The sequence below is a fragment of the Borostomias antarcticus genome (genome assembly GCF_949987555.1).
Source record: "Borostomias antarcticus genome assembly, contig: scaffold_317, whole genome shotgun sequence".
Lineage (NCBI taxonomy): Eukaryota > Metazoa > Chordata > Actinopteri > Stomiiformes > Stomiidae > Borostomias > Borostomias antarcticus.
In genome coordinates, this window is record NW_028176789.1 from 27,501 (window position 1) to 42,650 (window position 15,150).

A 15,150-nucleotide genomic window follows, 5' to 3' on the forward strand; every position below is an offset into this window, starting at 1 on the left:
TCAGTGAAGTGACCCTCCTCCACTGTGGAACTCTGGGAAGCAATCTGCCTCTTCACGCCCTTTACACACACACACACACACACACACACACACACATACATACACACACACACACACACACACACACACACACACACACACACACACACACACTCATAGGGAAGCATACCAGGGTTGTACCGATATGAACATTTTGGCCGATACCAATAAGCCGATATTTACCGATGTCAATATGATCTGTAAAAAAACAAGTTTCTATGATAATCAAATGTTATACATACTGAAAAAAAATGAAGTGTTCAATTTTCGAACAATAAAAAAGGAATCGCTCAAATAATTGTTTAATTAGTCAGATTAATCGAAAAAAAATAATCGCTAGATTAATCGTTAGGAAAATAGTTGTTAGGAGCAGCCCTATATTACAGCATGTCTTTCTACTTCACCATGAGTCCGGACCAGCGCCCATCTGGGAGGAGGAGTGCTGATCTAGGATCAGCTGTGTCCCCAAAAGGCAGGGCCCTGGTCCTGGACTGAACCCTACCCTGGGAGGTTTGATCAGTCCTGACCTCTGACCTCAGCAGCACTGAGGCTCCATGGTTAAGTAGAGGGTCTCTAGTGGGGGTGATCCACCTCTTCAGTCACTCCCTGCTTTTAACTCCACGCACTAACCCCTCCCGGGCGGTGAGCCCACGCACTAACCCCTCCCGGGCGGTGAGCCCACGCACTAACCCCTCCCGGGGCGGTGAGCCCACGCACTAACCCCTCCCAGGGCGGTGAGCCCACGCACTAACCCCTCCCGGGCGGTGAGCCCTCACACTAACCCCTCCCAGGGCGGTGAGCCCACGCACTAACCCCTCCCGGGCGGTGAGCCCTCACACTAACCCCTCCCAGGGCGGTGAGCCCACGCACTAACCCCTCCCGGGCCGGTGAGCCCTCTTACTTGTTTTGCTTGATGTGAACCTTGGGGATTTTATTAGTGTGACAAGGAGAGCTTTGAGCTGCTGGCTCTGACTCCAGGTCAGACTCAGGTTCTATTTACTCACCCAGGCTGTTCTCCCTCTCTTTCTCTCCCTCTCTCTCTCTCTACCTCCACACCCTCTCTCCCTGTCTTTCAGTCTCCCTCTTTTTCCTCCCCCTTTCCCTCAGTCTCAGACTCTTGTGTGCCCCCCCCCCCCCCCTTCTCACCTAGACCTTCCTCCAGCCCTGCTTCATCACCCTCCTCAGATGTGAGCAGACCTGGGTTAGAGAGAACCTCCCAGCGCTCTGAGAACCCCACCCCACCAGCAGACCTGGGTTAGAGAGAACCCCACCAGCAGACCTGGGTTAGAGAACCTCCCAGCGCTCTGAGAACCCCACCCCACCAGCAGACCTGGGTTAGAGAGAACCTTCCAGTGCTCTGAGAACCCCACCCCACCAGCGTGATTCACCCAGCGGAGAGAGAGAGAGAGAGAGAGAGAGAGAGAGAGAGAGAGAGAGAGAGCGCCTGAGGCTGACGCCCCCTCAGAGAGAGAGAGAGGAGGAAGTGTGAGGTGACCTCATTTCAGCCCCAGGTTTCTCTTGTGCGGCACGGTGGCGCAGTACTAAGTACTGTTCCCTCACAGCTAGAAGGTCCTTAGTACTGTTCCCTCACAGCTAGAAGGTCCTTAGTACTGTTCCCTCACAGCTAGAAGGTCCTTAGTACTGTTTCCTCACAGCTAGAAGGTCCTTAGTACTGTTCCTCACAGCTAGAAGGTCCTTAGTACTGTTACTCACAGCTAGAAGGTCCTTAGTACTGTTCCCTCACAGCTAGAAGGTCCTTAGTACTGTTCCCTCACAGCTAGAAGGTCCTTAGTACTGTTCCCTCACAGCTAGAAGGTCCTTAGTACTGTTCCCTCACAGCTAGAAGGTCCTTAGCACTGTTCCTCACAGCTAGAAGGTCCTTAGTACTGTTCCCTCACAGCTAGAAGGTCCTTAGTACTGTTCCCTCACAGCTAGAAGGTCCTTAGTACTGTTCCCTCACAGCTAGAAGGTCCTTAGTACTGTTCCCTCACAGCTAGAAGGTCCTTAGTACTGTTCCTCACAGCTAGAAGGTCCTTAGTACTGTTCCTCACAGCTAGAAGGTCCTTAGTACTGTTCCTCACAGCTAGAAGGTCCTTAGTACTGTTCCTCACAGCTAGAAGGTCCTTAGTACTGTTCCTCACAGCTAGAAGGTCCTTAGTACTGTTCCCTCACAGCTAGAAGGTCCTTAGTACTGTTACTCACAGCTAGAAGGTACTTAGTACTGTTCCTCACAGCTAGAAGGTCCTTAGTACTGTTCCCTCACAGCTAGAAGGTCCTTAGTACTGTTACTCACAGCTAGAAGGTCCTTAGTACTGTTCTCTCACAGCTAGAAGGTTCTTAGTACTGTTCCTCACAGCTAGAAGGTCCTTAGTACTGTTACTCACAGCTAGAAGGTCCTTAGTACTGTTACTCACAGCTAGAAGGTCCTTAGTACTGTTCCCTCACAGCTAGAAGGTCCTTAGTACTGTTCCCTCACAGCTAGAAGGTCCTTAGTACTGTTCCCTCACAGCTAGAAGGTCCTTAGTACTGTTCCTCACAGCTAGAAGGTCCTTAGTACTGTTCCTCACAGCTAGAAGGTCCTTAGTACTGTTACTCACAGCTAGAAGGTCCTTAGTACTGTTCCTCACAGCTAGACGGTCCTTAGTACTGTTCCCTCACAGCTAGAAGGTCCTGGGCCTTCCTGTGCGGAGTTTGAATGTTCTCCCCGTGTTCGCAAGGGGTTCCTCCCAAGACAGAACCCAATAGGAAAAACATGCAGAACAGATCACCCATGCTGTTCGTCCCTGACGAAGACAGACAGGAGGACGTGGTTGGTCCCCATGGCGTGTCCCCTGCACTAGTTTGTTATTAGTAACAAATAATCCAAATAATGATTACTAACCGTCCTGACACTAGGTTAAGCTATCTGAGGTCTGTAGTGTCCAGAGAGGATGTTTGTTTGCTATTCTTGCACTTTGCCTTCAGCACTAGATGATGCTCTTAGTCACTTGTTTTAGAGAGAAGATGCACTTGTGAGTTCTGGTGAGTAGTAGTACATTGGCTCTTCCTACGTTAAATGCAATTATTGTTAGTGGCTTTGGATAAAAGCATCTGCTAAAGGACTGTAATGTAATGTGATGTAATGTGATGTGATGTAATGTGATGTGTTGACCAGTCTGATGGCGGATGGTAGGAGGGGCTGATGGAAGCGCTCTGTGGAGCACCGTGGAGGGGCTCCTTTGCCTAAGCAGATCACCTGAGTACCAGGAAGAGGGTGGCAGCCAACCCCCCTGGCTTTGAGATCTGTGTGTGTGTGTGTGTGTGTGTGTGTGTGTGTGTGTGTTGACAAAACACTAAGAGGCAGAATTGAGGTATTTGCCCATTATAGATAACACAGCAGTGATGACTGATAGTCTGCTCACCGGTGTAGCAAGGCTAGGCTCCTCCCACTCCCTAGCAGTAGCAAGGCAGGGCTCCTCCCACTCCCTAGCAGTAGCAAGGCAAGGCTCCTCCCACTCCCTAGCAGTAGCAAGGCAAGGCTCCTCCCACTCCCTAGCAGTAGCAAGGCAGGGCTCCTCCCACTCCCTAGCAGTAGCGAGGCTAGGCTCCTCCCACTCCCTAGCAGTAGCAAGGCAGGGCTCCTCCCCCTCCCTAGCAGTAGCAAGGCAGGGCTCCTCCCACTCCCTAGCAGTAGCAAGGCAGGGCTCCTCCCACTCCCTAGCAGTAGCAAGGCAGGGCTCCTCCCACTCCCTAGCAGTAGCAAGGCTAGGCTCCTCCCACTCCCTAGCAGTAGCAAGGCAGGGCTCCTCCCACTCCCTATCAGTAGCAAGGCTGGGCTCCTCCCACTCCCTAGCAGTAGCAAGGCTAGGCTCCTCCCACTCCCTAGCAGTAGCAAGGCAGGGCTCCTCCCACTCCCTAGCAGTAGCAAGGCTAGGCTCCGCCCACTCCCTAGCAGGGCTCCTCCCACTCCCTAGCAGTAGCAAGGCTAGGCTCCTCCCATTCCCTAGCAGTAGCAAGGCAGGGCTCCTCCCACTCCCTAGCAGGGCTCCTCCCACTCCCTCGCAGTAGCAAGGCTAGGCTCCTCCCACTCCCTAGCAGTAGCAAGGCAGGGCTCCTCCCACTCCCTAGCAGTAGCAAGGCTAGGCTCCTCCCATTCCCTAGCAGTAGCAAGGCAGGGCTCCTCCCACTCCCTAGCAGGGCTCCTCCCACTCCCTAGCAGTAGCAAGGCTAGGCTCCTCCCACTCCCTAGCAGTAGCAAGGCAGGGCTCCTCGCACTCCCTAGCAGTAGCAAGTCTAGGCTCCTCCCACTCCCTAGCAGTTGATATTGCGATCCTAGTTCATCTAGAGCATCATCACGCATCTGCAATATCTGGGAATGACTCACAAGCTCACACACCTTTTTTGCTCTTTTTATCACCACATAACTATCTATGAGATGACCCACCTCTCCCACCGCAACCAGTCAATACATGCATACGAGCATGACGCCGCTAACCAAAAGTATACATTTCACATTCTTCAACAGAAGCTGCTCGGTTTTTTTCCGTTCACAAAATTATATGTTAGTGCTAAAGGGGCCTTCCACTGATGTAAGGCATGAGCTAGCCAGGGCGCGAGCATCAGGACTGGGGGAGGACTTTATGGGACTATACCCCAAACCTCCACATGTTCATCCTTTCACTCCAACCTTTACCCCTTGCCTTATAGGTCGGATCCTGTCCCAACCCCAACCCTTATTCTAACCCCAACCCACACTAGGGACTGGAAGAAGGACACCAAAACCAACCCGCCAATCTCCACTGCACAAGGAGAGTAGTGGTCAGAGCATTGGACTCCCACCCGGGAGACCGGGGTTCAAGACCCGGTGGGGATGACTTTATGTTATCATCAGTGCAACGGCTTTACCCACTGACCGCTACCATTAATGTTATGGAAGCTGCTGCTAGTTGTTGTGAGCTCATGAGCTAACTGGCTATCCCGCTCTTATTGTGCAGGATTAGCATTGGAAGCATTGGATTTAAACCTCAGGCTTAATTTATCAGACATTATTTCATGTCATTTCAATTCACAGCTATTTCAGTGGCATGACTAGCTTCCGTCCTACCAGTCCTGAACAGAAAACAAGCCAGCCACGCACATAAGCCAGGCTGGACCTGGCCTGGTTATGGAAAAGACAGCTGGCAGCCAGGTAGAATAAGACGGAATGTCTCTTTAAAAGGTGAGAAGACCAAAACAAATGTAAGACCAGATCACAGAGAGACCATGGAGAGAGACCATGGAGAGAGACCATGGAGAGAGACAGGAACACTAATGATGACAACACAACACGTTTTCAACAACACTGTCCCAAGTGTGTGTGTGTGTGTGTGTGTGTGTGTGTGTGTGTGTGTGTGTGTGTGTGTGTATGCATGTAGCTCTTTCACCAGTCCATCAGAATGACAGTTAAAATGGGTGCCTCCCCTTGGGCCTGAGCTAGCCTAGCTGTGTCCAGGGGTAACATCCCTGAGCTAGTCTAGCTGTGTCCAGGTGTAGCTTCCCTGAGCTAGCCTAGCTGTGTCCAGGGGTAGCATCCCTGAGCTAGCCTAGCTGTGTCCAGGTGTAGCTTCCCTGAGCTAGTCTAGCTGTGTCCAGGTGTAGCTTCCCTGAGCTAGCCTAGCTGTGTCCAGGGGTAGCATCCCTGAGCTAGCCTAGCTGTGTCAGGGTAGCTTCCCTGAGCTAGCCTAGCTGTGTCCAGGGGTAGCTTCCATGAGCTAGTCTAGCTGTGTCCAGGGGTAGCTTCCCTGAGCTAGCCTAGCTGTGTCCAGGGGTAGCTTCCCTGAGGGGAAGAGCTAGCCTAGCTGCGTCCAGGGGTAGCTTCCCTGAGCTAGCCTAGCTGTGTCCAGGGGTAGCTTCCCTGAGCTAGCCTAGCTGTGTCCAGGGGTAACATCCCTGAGCTAGCCTAGCTGCTGTGTCCAGGGGTAGCTTCCCTGAGCTAGCCTAGCTGTGTCCAGGGGTAGCTTCCCTGAGCTAGCCTAGCTGTGTCCAGGGGTAGCTTCCCTGAGCTAGCCTAGCTGTGTCCAGGGGTAACATCCCTGAGCTAGCCTAGCTGTGTCCAGGGGTAACATCCCTGAGCTAGGCTAGCTGTGTCCAGGGGTAGCTTCCCTGAGCTAGCCTAGCTGCGTCCAGGGGTAGCTTCCCTGAGCTAGCCTAGCTGCATCCAGGGGTAGCTTCCCTGAGCTAGTCTAGCTGTGTCCAGGGGTAGCTTCCCTGAGCTAGCCTAGCTGTGTCCAGGGGTAGCTTCCCTGAGCTAGCCTAGCTGTGTCCAGGGGTAGCCTCCCTGAGCTAGCCTAGCTGTGTCCAGGGGTAGCTTCCCTGAGCTAGCCTAGCTGTGTCCAGGGGTAGCTTCCCTGAGCTAGCCTAGCTGTGTCCAGGGGGAACTTCCCTGAGCTAGCCTAGCTGCGTCCAGGGGGTAGCTTCCCTGAGGGGAAGAGCTCCATCGTGCTTCGGGTAGAACCAGACCACTGGGCAAGAGCTGACATGACCACAGCCTGTCTATGAACCTGAGAGACAGCAGTCCTCAGGGTTCTCCTCAGAACCACAGCCTGTCTATGAACCTGAGAGACAGCAGTCCTCAGGGTTCTCCTCAGAACCACAGCCTGTCTATGAACCTGAGAGACAGCAGTCCTCAGGGTTCTCCTCAGAACCACAGCCTGTCTATGAACCTGAGAGACAGCAGTCCTCAGGGTTCTCCTCAGAACCACAGCCTGTCTATGAACCTGAGAGACAGCAGTCATCTGGGTTCTCCTCAGAACCACAGCCTGTCTATGAACCTGAGAGACAGCAGTCCTCAGGGTTCTCCTCAGAACCACAGCCTGTCTATGAACCTGAGAGACAGCAGTCCTCAGGGTTCTCCTCAGAACCACAGCCTGTCTAGGAACATGAGAGACAGCAGTCCTCAGCAGTCATCAGGGTTCTCCTCAGAACCACAGCCTGTCTAGGAACATGAGAGACAGCAGTCCTCAGCAGTCATCCGGGTTCTCCTCAGAACCACAGCCTGTCTATGAACATGAGAGACAGCAGTCCCCAGCACTCATCCGGGTTCTCCTCAGAACCACAGCCTAGAATGCTGGTCCTAGAATGCTGGTCCTAGAATGTTGGTCCTAGAATGCTGGTCCTAGAATGTTGGTCCTAGAATGCTGGTCCTAGAATGCTGGTCCTATCATGCTGGTCCTAGAATGCTGGTCCTAGAATGCTGGTCCTATTATGTTGGTCCTAGAATGCTGGGGCTAGAATGCTGGGGCTAGAATGCTGGGGCTAGAATGTTGGTCAATCCTCAACAGACCCACCCTACTGCAAAAGAAGCACTGAGTGGATCAACAGCAGACCAGCCCTGTGGATAGTGGCTCCAAGAACAGTGTCCAGTACACATCCCACCCAGTCCAGCCCTAGCCCTGCCCTGGCCCAGCTCTAGCCCTAGCCCAGCCCTAGCCCCACCCTGGCCCTGCCCTGGCCTATAAACCACTGTGCAGGAGCGCTCCACCAACAGGTGCCAGTCTGGGGCTGCTGCAGGTTCGTTCTGCTGTGAACTGAATTCCAGAATGAACACAAGTTCTGGAATGTTGCTCTCCTACATTAGTGGGCGGCTCATTGAAGCAAGAACTGATGTTAAATTAGGTTGAACTAGCCAGCGGGACCACGTCCAGAATGGGCTGCGTTCAAATTCAGAGAACACACAAGATTAAACTTGAATGGAGAGCCCTTCTGTGATCAACAATGATTTCCTGGATGATATCATTTTTCTGAAACATCAATGGGAGTGAATGAATGGGAAATTAACTTCTGGAACCAGAAATTCAAAAAGTGGGCGGTCACTGTTGCTGTTGCTCTCTCTCATATGTGTGTGTGTGTGTGTGTGTGTGTTGGAAAAACTGAAAATCCCGGATATAAATGCAATCAATCCAGGACATATCAGCTGTAATTGTGAGCTGTGGAACAATCACAAGCCCCCCCCCCTCACCCTGACACCCTCAGGTGTAAACGGGCCTTTCTGCTCTTTCAGTGCCAACAACCAGCTGGATCAGTTCTGCTCCACAGAGGCCAGGCTATAGACCTTAGCTGTAGGTATGGCTTCAGCCTATTTGTACAATGAAAAGTGCTGATACTTCAAAACTATTAACAGGTGAATAGAGAGTGTTTGGCTATTTAAGGGCTGTAGAGCAGCAAGTTAATGGCAACAGGCAGATTGCAGCTTTGTTAGAAGGGTAGATGTTAAGAGTGTGAATGCAGCGGTTGAATGAGTAGCCAAGGCTTAATTTCAGCTGAAATAAACTTAACTTAACTCAGCTGACCACACTGAAGATGACAGAGACATGTTTGTGTAAATCGTTGGAAACAGATGAGTCCTGAATGGTGAAAGCAGCTACGGGGATGTTGGGAGGGATTCCTGGGGAAGTTAAAAGGGTGTGTGCGCCCTAATCAAACTCAGGTCAAAGAGAACATAACTTTGATAGTGAACTGATAATAACTTTGATAGTGAACTGAATATAGATGAGTCCGTGGCCATGGGGTCCACTAATAGCATGTGACAGAAATAGCCTTGCAAAAGATGCGTCACATGCGATTAATAAACCTTTGAAATGACTTTTTTTTGCAGGAGCATGACTGAGAAACCTCTTTAGCTAGCTAAGTTAGCCACATTTCATCTAGCCTGAACCACCCTAGCTAGCTGGACTGGCTCACTTTCAAAGGTTAACTAGTTTTTTTCTCAGCCAGTCAGGCAAAATAACATAAGAATGTGCAAGGAAACGAGCCATCTAACTAGTAACGTTCCTGTTACTGTGTACTTGTGTTATTTCGAGATCATCCCAAGTCCTTGCTGTAAATCAGAGCTCGTAACAGTCAGCTAGCATAGCTAGCACTCCTGAGGGACTATCTGAGGTAGAGTAGCATAGCTAGCACTCCTGTAGGACTATCTGAGGTAGAGTAGCATAGCTAGCACTCCTGTAGGACTATCTGAGGTAGAGTAGCATAGCTAGCACTCCTGTAGGACTATCTGAGGTAGAGTAGCATAGCTAGCACTCCTGAGGGACTATCTGAGGTAGAGTAGCATAGCTAGCACTCCTGAGGGACTATCTGAGGTAGAGTAGCATAGCTAGCACTCCTGTAGGACTATCTGAGGTAGAGTAGCATAGCTAGCACTCCTGAGGGACTATCTGAGGTAGAGTAGCATAGCTAGCACTCCTGAGGGACTATCTGAGGTAGAGTAGCATAGCTAGCACTCCTGTAGGACTATCTGAGGTAGAGTAGCATAGCTAGCACTCCTGTAGGACTATCTGAGGTAGAGTAGCATAGCTAGCACTCCTGAGGGACTATCTGAGGTAGAGTAGCATAGCTAGCACTCCTGAGGGACTATCTGAGGTAGAGTAGCATAGCTAGCACTCCTGAGGGACTATCTGAGGTAGAGTAGCATAGCTAGCACTCCTGTAGGACTATCTGAGGTAGAGTAGCATAGCTAGCACTCCTGTAGGACTATCTGCGGTAGAGTAGCATAGCTAGCACTCCTGTAGGACTATCTGAGGTAGAGTAGCATAGCTAGCACTCCTGTAGGACTATCTGAGGTAGAGTAGCATAGCTAGCACTCCTGAGGGACTATCTGAGGTAGAGTAGCATAGCTAGCACTCCTGAGGGACTATCTGAGGTAGAGTAGCATAGCTAGCACTCCTGAGGGACTATCTGAGGTAGAGTAGCATAGCTAGCACTCCTGAGGGACTATCTGAGGTAGAGTAGCATAGCTAGCACTCCTGAGGGACTATCTGAGGTAGAGTAGCATAGCTAGCACTCCTGAGGGACTATCTGAGGTAGAGTCCACAGCCCAGGACTAGCATAGCTAGCACTCCTGTAGGACTATCTGAGGTAGAGTCCACAGCCCGGGACTAGCTCCACCGCTGTCCTGGCTAGGGGACTAGCTCCACCGCTGTCCTGGCTAGGGGACTAACTCCACCGCTGTCCTGGCTAGGGGACTAACTCCACCGCTGTCCCGGCTAGGGGACTAACTCCACCGCTGTCCCGGCTAGGGGACTAGCTCCACCACTGTCCTGGCTAGGGGACTAGCTCCACCGCTGTCCTGGCTAGGGGACTAGCTCCACCGCTGTCCTGGCTAGGGGACTAGCTCCACCGCTGTCCCGGCTAGGGGACTAACTCCACCGCTGTCCCGGCTAGGGGACTAACTCCACCGCTGTCCCGGCTAGGGGACTAGCTCCACCGCTGTCCTGGCTAGGGGACTAGCTCCACCGCTGTCCTGGCTAGGGGACTAACTCCACCGCTGTCCTGGCTAGGGGACTAGCTCCACCGCTGTCCCGGCTAGGGGACTAGCTCCACCGCTGTCCCGGCTAGGGGACTAGCTCCACCACTGTCCTGGCTAGGGGACTAGCTCCACCACTGTCCTGGCTAGGGGACTAACTCCACCGCTGTCCCGGCTAGGGGACGTTAGCTCCAAACTGGGTTGCGAATGTTACCTCCGTGGTCCGTAGTACTGGCGGTTTCTTCAGAGCTTGTTTGAAAGAGTTCTCCATGGATCCAGTCATGATCATAACTAACTTTACCAGCGAGTAATATCCAGATAAATCAGTTGGGCTGATTCCACTCTCACTTTTCCCAACCGCCCTCAGCGCTCAACCCCATCCCGTCCCTCGCTGCCTCGCCTCGGATCAATCTCAGGGGAAATGACGGAGGAGAAAAGCGAGGAAAGAGTTCACTTCTACAAAGTATCCGACTGGAGGAAAAGTGGCACAAAAATAAAAGAAAGTCTAAAGCGAAAACTTAAAAAGTAAAAGTCGTGAGGACAGTGCATCTTTCACAGGAAGCGGTTATTGCATTGATTCGGTCAGAAGCCACAGGGATGAGAGTTGACTTCATCCGTCCCTCAGTCAGAAGCCACAGGGATGAGAGTTGACTTCATCCGTCCCTCAGTCAGAAGCCACAGGGATGAGAGTTGACTTCATCCGTCCCTCACAGGGATGAGAGTTGACTTCATCCGTCCCTCAGTCAGAAGCCACAGGGATGAGAGTTGACTTCATCCGTCCCTCAGTCAGAAGCCACAGGGATGAGAGTTGACTTCATCCGTCCCTCAGTCAGAAGCCACAGGGATGAGAGTTGACTTCATCCGTCCCTCAGTCAGAAGCCACAGGGATGAGAGTTGACTTCATCCGTCCCTCACAGGGATGAGAGTTGACTTCATCCGTCCCTCAGTCAGAAGCCACAGGGATGAGAGTTGACTTCATCCGTCCCTCACAGGGATGAGAGTTGACTTCATCCGTCCCTCTGATCCCAGTCTGAGAGACTGACAGCTCAGGAGCTCAAAGAACGTCCCTTCTGGCTCGTTAAATCCTCTTTCTAAAGAATCGTTTGATAACGGTTTTGTTTTTACTTTTCCATAAAACGGTTGGTTAATTGTGTGTGTTGTCAGGTTGACTAAACTACAAACTGCCAACTTGGGCACATTTGAACTGCGCGAGTGCGCGAGGCAACAAGACAAACTCTACATCCACTCGTTTTGATGAACACTGGTGGTGGTCGGTCATGTGACACGGCTAAACCAGTTCAATGGTGGGGCGGGTTTGATTTGATTTTGATTTGATTCACTTTATTTATCCCGAAGGAAATAAAAATGCCACGTAGCTCATAAAACAGCCATAAAAACAACACAAGACAACAATACACATATAGAAACATACAAGATAAGGACAGACCAAAAACATCAGACATGTACGTTGTGGGTGTGGGTGTCCCGCGGGGTCGTCAGGGAAAAGTAAACGATTGTACAACTCCTCCCAGTTTCCAGGTTTGAACTGTTTGGTTTTTGCCACAAATCCTATTTGTCGACTCAGATTATTTTATTACAAAAATGAAATGACAAGCTGTTAGAATTCAAAAATGATAAAAAATGATCACACCCTGATTACATTTCAGATATGATGTTTTCTGTACGTATCAAAATCACTTCTCATTGCGTAACTAGCCTACTGAATTCATTCTTTTACGTCACAGTCTATCGGTGCGCTGATTGGCTCGTAACCACTACCAGCAGAGGACTGGGACCACTACCAGCAGAGGACTGGGGGAGACCAGCAGGGCACCACTACCAGCAGAGGACTGGGGGAGACCAGCAGGTAACCACTACCAGCAGAGGACTGGGGGAGACCAGCAGGTAACCACTACCAGCAGAGGACTGGGGGAGACCAGCAGGTAACCACTACCAGCAGAGGACTAGGCTCATAACCACTACCAGCAGAGGACTGGGACCACTACCAGCAGAGGACTGGGACCACTACCAGCAGAGGACTGGGGGAGCACAGCAGGTTATCGTTTATAACTGGGAGGTGGGAAACTGCGCCTTGCTACTAGGAATGATTAAATAAAACACCGCATGAACTCGCACTTCCTCGTCGCAAATTCGGATGTTTCTCAGCCCCCAGTTGCTCCAAAAAGCCCCCCTCGCTCCCCAAAAACTATCTCCTCTGTCCTCTGCTCCCCCCCCGACTAACCCTAACCCTAAACCACCACCCCCCCCTAGTGGACACTCCCCCCACAACAAACCCAACTAACCCCACTACCCATAATTACACACAGCGTTACAATATCATCTCATCATCATATAACTCGAATGCACACAGGTCGGAGGTAGGTGTAATATCCTGGTTACTTTACATACTGGTATTACTAATATAAATGATCAGGCGGAGAGATAGGTTTCAGTCATACGTTTATATTACTAGTATTAGACTATTACAGTAGGTATTTTGCCACTTGCCACGTCCGACCACAAACGAATGCACCAGAAGTCGTAACTTCCGATCTCAAAATCCTCTCTGGAACATTAGATGATCTCAAACCTCCGTTTCTGTGCCACTTAAAGACTGATCTGGAGAGCCTATATACCCATGCGTATAGCGGCATATCTCAATAAGGCCTTTTGAACTTTTTGGCAGTTAGGACACTTTTCTTTGAACGAGAGAGTATTAGGCTAATATAACACCTATGTTATGAACGGAACGCTGCTGCTAGAATAGGCTGCTAGAATGAGCCAGCTAGTTTATAGCACCGGTCTCTCCTCTGGATAGAAAGAAGCAAGATCATCCCGAGTTCACTACGTCCAGCCTACTACCCTGTCAGACCTGGAGCTAAAAGTGCCAATCAAGTGATTTACAGTGATTCAGGAACTCCCCTGTGACGCACCCACCTGGTGGTTTTGTCAAAACGAGCCTTGTAAATCGTGACGTCACAGAACGCCCTTGTGACGTGACAAAGGAGGTGTATGATCGTGACGTCACAGAACGCCCTTGTGACGTGGCAGAGGAGGTGTATAAAAGCCCGAAAGCAGCAGAGAGAGAGCCACAGCAGAGGAGCCAGACTGAGGGAGCGTGCCAGAGAGGAGGACTTCTCCCTCTTTCTCCCTCTCAGAGAGCTAGAGAGAGAGAGAGAGGAGGGAGAGATCTCCCCCCCCCCCTCTCTCCCTCACTCTCTCTGGCTTATTGAGGGCGAGACAGAGAGACAGACTCTCTTGCTTTCTGTCTCTCTCTCAGTGAGCCGGAGAGAGTGAGGGAGAGAGGGGGGGGGGAGATCTCTCCCTCCTCTCTCTCTCTCTCTAGCTCTCTGAGAGGGAGGAGGAGGAGGTGCCAGAGAGAGAGGAGGAGGTGCCAGAGAGAGAGGAGGAGGTGCCAGAGAGAGAGGAGGTGCCAGAGAGAGAGGAGGAGGAGGAGGTGCCAGAGAGAGGAGGAGGTGCCAGAGAGAGAGGAGGAGGAGGAGGTGCCAGAGAGAGAGGAGGAGGTGCCAGAGAGAGAGGAGGAGGAGGAGGTGCCAGAGAGAGGAGGAGGTGCCAGAGAGAGAGGAGGAGGAGGAGGTGCCAGAGAGAGAGGAGGAGGTGCCAGAGAGAGAGGAGGAGGAGGAGGTGCCAGAGAGAGGAGGAGGTGCCAGAGAGAGAGGAGGAGGAGGAGGTGCCAGAGAGAGAGGAGGAGGTGCCAGAGAGAGAGGAGGAGGAGGCGGAGCTGGAGGTGGGATGGTTGGAGGGAAAATAAAAAAAAATCAAATTTGAATATTGTGTGTAGTGTGAGTTTGTAGTAAGTAAGTAAGTTTTATTTATGTAGCACCTTTCACAGCACGAATGCACAAAGCGCTTCACAATACAAATAACACATAAAAAGGAAGAAAGAGCGACATACAAAGTGCAATACATACAAAATACAAGGCAACAATACCAGGGGAGGGGAGAGGGAGGGAATTACCATACAGGCAGCCAGCCTCGACAAGCAGCCAATCAGGCGCGACCAATATCCTGACAGCACTGTCACTGTCACTGTCACTGCTCTGCACCTTTCATGCACTCTTAAGGAATTTGCTGTATGCAGCGTCTAGATGAGTCTGATAACAGCATTATAGTGGCTCTGTTTGTCTAAGGAATCTCACCCAACATTTCTATCAGTGTCCCTGCAACAACAAATGCAAAGAGCCCCTTGAGGTCTTGGGCCCCTGGGCCCGGTAGGCCCGTCGGTACTATGTCCAGGGCCGTGCTGGAGGAGGCTGGCCATCTGGAGGTTCATCACACTATGTCCAGGGCCGTGTGGCCATCTGGAGGTTCATCACAGAACGGCCGCCGGTGATAACGACCGTCGGCCGCCAGGTGGCGCTCAGCACCCCGTCTATACTGAAGCGGCCGGCTCAGACTCCAGGGTCGTTTCTTCGTCCCAGCACGTCCCTGAATATGTCTTTGACAGTAGGCCTGCCATGATATAACATGTTGATGATGTGTTTTAAAGTGTACCACTAGGGGGCGTCTGGAGACTTGGGTTCTGCTTGTTTCTTCCACCTCTCTCAACCATGAGGGAGTCTCCCTCGTTTAGCCTCCTCCACTGCCTTGGTAAACCTATAAAACCTATACTTGGCCTCCGTAAACCGGTCCTTCTCTCCACTCTTTCTCCAGCCCTGCCTTCCTGAGTTGACCAGGGACAGCCGAAAGAGGGGGACTTTAAATTGGCCAGTGTCACATCAAGAGTGAGTGAGTCAGTTAGATAGTGTGTCAGTCTCCTCCCTTGTACTAGAATCCACCATGAAAAGGGCACCTTTACAATTCATCTTTCCATTGACAGGTACATTTTGATT